This window comes from Mesitornis unicolor, unplaced genomic scaffold, assembly GCF_000695765.1.
Source record: "Mesitornis unicolor isolate BGI_N332 unplaced genomic scaffold, ASM69576v1 scaffold474, whole genome shotgun sequence".
Taxonomy (NCBI): Eukaryota; Metazoa; Chordata; class Aves; order Mesitornithiformes; family Mesitornithidae; genus Mesitornis; species Mesitornis unicolor.
The window spans coordinates 56,051-62,771 of record NW_010181834.1 but is presented as its reverse complement, the minus strand read 5'-3'; positions in this window follow the sequence as shown (position 1 = coordinate 62,771).

Here is a 6,721-nt window from a genome sequence, read left to right as displayed (position 1 = left end):
GAATCCAACAGGGTTCAGGCACCACAAGCTAAACCAAAAAGCTTTAGTAAGTTTTAAATGCTTTTAAGCTAAAGTTTAAATTAACTTTCCGTTAGTCATTATGTCTTCATATACTAACTTCTTTTGAACAACACCCAAGATACCTGAGCTTCTGCTTTCTTAAGCATTCATAGGCTGAGGCACAGGAAAGAGCAGAACAACATGTGAAATCAACAACAACAGTTATTTAGTGAAGGAGAATTACAACAACAGTCACAATCTCATGATTTTCACCTTACATTGGACTGACTGAATTTTGCTGTTCCAGTCAGACAAGGCCAAAAATTAAATATTAATTTCTAAAAAGCATTTGACTAATTAACATTATTGCAAGAGAAACTATACTCCTAGTTGTCTCAGGCAAAGCCTAAGTATACTTCCAGTAGGAAAGCCTCGCTTTTTGGAGGCCTTTTCCCCACAGTCAAACACAGATCTCCCAGTAATACACCCAAAATTAGCACATGTGCACTCAGACACAAGGCCACCCATGACTACAACAGAGTCCTCTAAGCACCCTTCCACATTAAGTAACTGAAGTAAAGAGGGCTATAACCTGCTCTAATTTCACTTTTGCCAGCCCTCAGGTTTAGCTGAGGGGGAGAGTACTCTGAATGCCTTGGTGAACATGAGATTTCAGTGATGCCCACATTCTCAAAGTACTCTTCTTACTCTGCATACTTCTGATCCAAGTGAAGACTCTCAAACTTTTCCACAAAGAAAATCACTTTTTCCTCAGCTGTTCCACTTGCAGTCAGGTTGGTCATATCAGGGAAGCGGGCAGAAAATGGCATTTGAGTAATGTTCAAACAAGTAACAGCTTGTAATTACATAGCAACATTTATTGTCACAGGAAACTTAATTTCTCTGTTACATTCATAAGGTCAAATACTTTCCAATACATTCTAATTTATCCTGATGAAACACGATTAAACTACAGAATTATGCTTAATCTACATAAGTAAAATTGCCAGAAGAATATGGCCCTTTATTTGGCACTGCCATCCACTAAAAGGCATTTAAACAAAAAGAACCTTGAAAATCAAATGAAAAGATTAATTGCACAATTTCATTTCAAGTCTGTTTACCAAACAGTAATATTAACACATAGGGGAGATGGAGTCAATCAAGTTAAGGTGAGATTATACTATCATTAGTAACTCTCCTGATGACTCACGGGCTTTTTTTCAGGTACTTTTCATAAATATTTACTTGATCAGGGAGTGAGCAGGTAGTGGGAGAAAAGTAAAGAATGAAGCAACACCTCAGAAAACCAACAAAATTCTCTATGGTTCCATTTGCATTCAGCTGGGCACACCACACACTAGGCAAAGATGGGTTGGCACAGTCTAGAAAAATCTGTGTGGCACAAGGACAGATCAAGCAGAGTTAGTCACACTCAGTAGTTAAAAAAAATACAGCAAGCTTCATGGATGAATCCAGAAATAATTTCAGCAGTTTTATTCTTGCTAGACAGTAAGGCATAGGAAAAAGAAATTGAAAATGTAAATGCATGCAAAAAACCCCAAAATATTAATTTGAGAATAGGGTTAACCTGGAATGGCTCAGCCTTGGGAATCTGCTGCACAGTGGTAGAATAATTCAGTACAGAAACTGAACACCTTGAGCAGAGCTTTAAAAATGAGACAGAGAAGCTCGTACTGGAAAAGGACCAGGGTCTTACATGGTAAAAGCACCACTCCCTGCCTTTTTTCCTGGCTTCTACTGTTGTAACTAGTTTCGTAAGAAATTCTTAATGTCAAATGCTCTAGCTGTGTGTTTGCCATACAAACTACTCAAGTAATCAGAAGCTGATGGAAGATTTGGAGATTCAGGTTTCCAAGTGTGATGCATTACTGTAATGGCCAAATTGGCTGTGTTTGTTGGAAGGAACGGACAAAACTGCTTTCCAACTCATGGCTAACGACACCACAGGGATTAGCTCTATACAGTTCTGTTTCTTAATGCCTTTCTTGAGAACTAGTTAATTAATCACATTTCCAGAGACTATGAGAAGACTTCATGACATACAAAATAAGGCTTTTATGTGTAATTTGGATCTTGGAGGCTAAGGACATACCCGTCTCCATTTGACATCCACAAAGCAGTGCTATTAGAAGAACTGTACATCTTTTCCCGTAGTAATTTATTATTTTCATTCAACATATTTTACATCTCACGCAAATTGCAAAGTGGGTGCAAAACAGATGAAAACCAGAACTCTCTGCTCACAGTGCTGGCAGGCTGCTACGCCTCCCCTGCTCTCATGCAGTCTGAGCAATGCAGCAGGAGCAGAGCAATGGAGCACGGCCCTGATCGGTGTAAATGAGAACTGGGCCTCACCTTTTTAACTAAGGATTCCCAAACCATTCCAATACCAGCTGCAATGATGATCCTCAGCAATTGCCGACAGTGCAGAATTTAGTTCAGAGACACTAGTTTATAGTGACACCGAGTCGTCATTATGCTATTCTGGCAACAAAAAAGAAAACTTAAGTGAGCAAACCCATTCTGAACTACAGCAAAGTGCACAACTAGTGTATAGAGAGACTGGCAGAACTGCTACTAAATAAGAAGCATATGTAAATGAGCACCTCTGAAAGTACTGCTTCTGTATCAGCTAAGAAACAAATCCAAATTATCCGAATCTAAATATAGAGATTCCTGGTGAGACCTCACCTCGAATACTGCATCCAGCTTTGTAACCCTCAGCACAAGGACATGGAGCTGTTGGAGCATGTCCAGAGGAGGGCCACAAGAATGATCCAAGGGCTGGAGCACCTCCCTTATGAGGACAGGATGAGAGAGTTGGGGTTGCTCAGCCTGGAGGAGAGGAGGCTCCAGGGGGATCTTATAGCGACCTTCCAGGACCTGAAAGGTGCCTATAAGAAATCTGGGGAAGAGCTGTTCACTGGGGCATGGAGCAATAGGATGAGGGGGAATGGTTTTAAACTGGAAAAGGGGAGATTTAGGTTGGATATGAGGAAAAAGCTCTTCCCCATGAGGTGGTCGATCACTGCACAGGTTGCCCAGAGGTGGTGCAGGCCCCATCCCTGGAGATATTCAAGGCCAGGCTTGATGGGGCTGTGAGCAACCTGGGCTGGTTCAAGATGTCCCTGCTCACTGCAGGGTTGGACTGGATCAGCTTTAAAGGTCCCTTCCAACCCTTTACATTCTATGATTCTATGATTTATATATGTATACATTTATATATACTTCTTAGTTTATTAAGCGGCAATGGACAATACTCTTGGGCCAAGGCAAATAAACTCTTATGCTGTGGCTCTGCATATAATTATCAGATTCAGAGAAATATTAAAATCTTACTTCCAAAATAAAAGTTAGCCTAAAATGCTCCTCCCTTACTCATTTTTTTTGTTATCTCCAGTTTATGGTCCCTTTTTACAGTCCAAGATGAGGTACCACTTTCATGAAAAGACAGAGGCCAACCCTGAAGACTGGAAAGCAGATCCTAACCGAACAAGCTCAGAAAGGAAGGTTAACATAAGAACTCACTCATTTTCATGATTTAAAACCAACCTTATGATTTCCCAGGACTGACTTCACATTGTTAACGTGCAAGTTTACCACCTCTGTTGTTTTAAAAGATGGTATATGGATAAAATATCAGGTTGAGTCCTTTGCCACGTAGGCACAAGGCGTCAGCACAAGTTTTATTAGGCATTTGTTCTGTAGTTCTCATTATTTTTTCATTTAAAAGTCACTATAAAACATATTGAACTTACTGTTACAAGTTTTCTTTCATCTTCTTGTAAGTAATTAATTCACTTAGGCTGGGATCAAAGCCTCCTCTTATCAAAGCAACTTCCCCAGGAAGCCCGTCACAATTCTGTGAGCACAGGGCACGTGCCAGTAAGGTAAACTCTTTTTAACATTTAACTTGGGGATATTACTATATAAAAAGTAAGAGTACACATCAATTTCCAGCAGATCTTGACTCACCTACCATCAAAATGAAGTTCACTGTAAGTATATGTATCACTTTCTCATAAAACTATTTAGGCTGGATAGTTTTAAAATTATTTTGAGTCAGTCTTGGCGCCTAGAGAACTATTAGTGATTTATGTAGGAATTACGGAACAAAAATGCCAAATGGGTCGGAACTGCACAGACGAAATTTCACTTCTGGCAGTGACTCCACTCCAAATGCCTACTCAAATGTGAAAGAGAGAAGTGCTCTGTTACAATTGTGAGATGCACAAGTAAAACATTGAAAGGGCAATGTTCTCTCATTCACAACTCAGATGCATGTCAGTCTCAGCAAGCTATATAAAGGTATGGCACAGCTGACTGATGGGAGCATAGGAAAACTATGAGACATGAAATATGTAACTGTGAAGAAGAGGTATTTACAGGATAAATTCCAAAATATTAGTGCTAAATAATCTGAGTCACACTTGGATCTCTCTCATAGAAATTTCCTTTGAAGTAGATTAAATTTATGACTGATTCAATATTAGAGAGATTGTCTCCTAGAGAGTGTTGTTATTATTGTTGTAATTATTGTTCGCAATAATTATTACAGAAGAATTTATCATCATAGAAATATTAAATATCTCAAAAATATATCAGCAGTAGTTTTAAGAAATCTAAGCAACAAGAGGCACGCGAGTTACTGAAACTATCTCATTTTATAAAGGAGTAACAAAGTGCTTAACATTATGTTTTTCTGAACAAAAATGATTGCACTATTAGCCCTGTATTTGGAGGCTTAAGATCTACTATGAGGATGCTCAAGTTGGTTTTCTGTTGTGTTCCAAGAATGGAGCTGCACTGTGCACCCATTTTCCAACTCTTTACCATAGGCGCACACAGATCTGTGCTCAAGGTGAAAGAGCTCGCTTTAAAGCAAAATATTTCACACCACCTTCTTTGAAGGAGTTTACTGAACCGGGGCTGAAAATATTTTAAAATCTCACTGTGCTTAAGTGATCTTCTTACCTGTGCAAATTATATTGCTGAGGTTAAGAGTAATTTATATGAACTGATGATCGAATATAAGCTCATTAACAAAAATTCTTCTGCATATTTAAATACTCTTCAGCTAGACTCACTTCAGAAAAATGCTGAGCAGGTGCACAAAGTTAAAAAGGAAGTCAAAATTATTTTAAGACAGCAAATAACTTGGTGCAGTCACAATGTTAAAGCGTTGTGAATGTTGAATGTTCATTTCAGATTGTGATTGCCTCTCTTCTTGGAGTCTTCCTGGCTCCAGCTCTTGCCACCTGGGTAAGTGTTGATCTGCATGCAATTATACACTGCTGCCGTAAGAACTAGTGGCCTTTAGCTATATTCTTTGAAAAAATATGTTTCTGAAAGTAAAGGTGTATTTTAAAGTCTGATAGTTGTAGGAAACTGCATTTTTTACCATATCAAGGAAAATATTTCATTGCTTGATATATCAAGGGAAAAAAAGAGTTGCTAGATGTGATATCAACAAAGTCTGTCTTAAGATGAGTGAAAGCATTATTTATGAGAGCATAAATACTGAAAATAATTGTGTGGAGGAAAACAAATACTACCATGAAGGGTCTGACCTCAAAATACAGTGAAATGCTGTAAATAACTCACTGCCTGCAAGTTGCTACTGGGGAAAGAACTATAAGGAATTATTTTATCTTTTTCTTAGAAATGTGCAAGCCTGATTCTGAACATCGAGTTTAGTGTTTAAAGGAAGTTCTCCAGTGGTCAGAAGAAACAAAGGCTTTTCTACTTGGTCTAGCAGGCATTCTGCATGGGAGGGGAATAGAGCAGTGATGTTAAACCTTGTCCATCTTCATAGGGTGGATGCATGAGACACAAAAAACAGGGCCAGATAAAGTTCTCATGGCTTCCTGCCACCCTGTCTGAGGCCAGAAATTCTCTCTCCTTGAATCTGATCTCCAAGGGCAGTAATTTCTCAAAATGTGTTTACTAGAACTATTGCTTTATTGAGCGAAAGATTACTGAGAATCCGCAAACCTAACTCTTTATCTCCTTTAATCAAGAATCAGGATGGCATGCAAAGCCAGGATGATGACTCTTACCCTGACCAGGGGTTCATCCCTGGCTCACCTGAAGGCTCTCGGGACTGGAGAACTGTCTGGGACATAACGACTGTAAGTGGCTGCCACCAGGGCTGAAAAAAATGGAAAATAACCAAGTAAATTTTTAAAAAACACCTAAGTTTCGACAAATCTTTGATTCGAATATCAAAGATTTTCAAGGAGATGCTTAAAAACTTTCCCATTTAACCATTATTGTTTCTGCTGTACTGTATGCTGCACCGATATTTTCAGCAGTGAATTCCTTCACCTGATTTAAGCAGTATAACTTATCATACATGTGGCATTACAGGAGAACACAATTTATTTTACCTTTTACCTAAGTTCCTTGTCAGTCTCCATGACACATTTACCTGGATATCGTAATTGAAAAAAATACTTTCCTTCCCTATGATTATTTGTACTGTATAAAGCCTTTTTATTAACCAGTGCTTGCCTCTGGCAATTCACTTCTCTTTCACTGTATATTGTTTGCAACAAAAAGATTTTTTTTATTTTAATAGGGCTACATCGCAACCAGGATCTTTTCAAAAAACACCTGCATCATTACTAAAATTGATGAGAGGTTTCCATTTGGTCAATCGTTTCCTTCATCATCTGGACAATCTCAAGGACAAAGG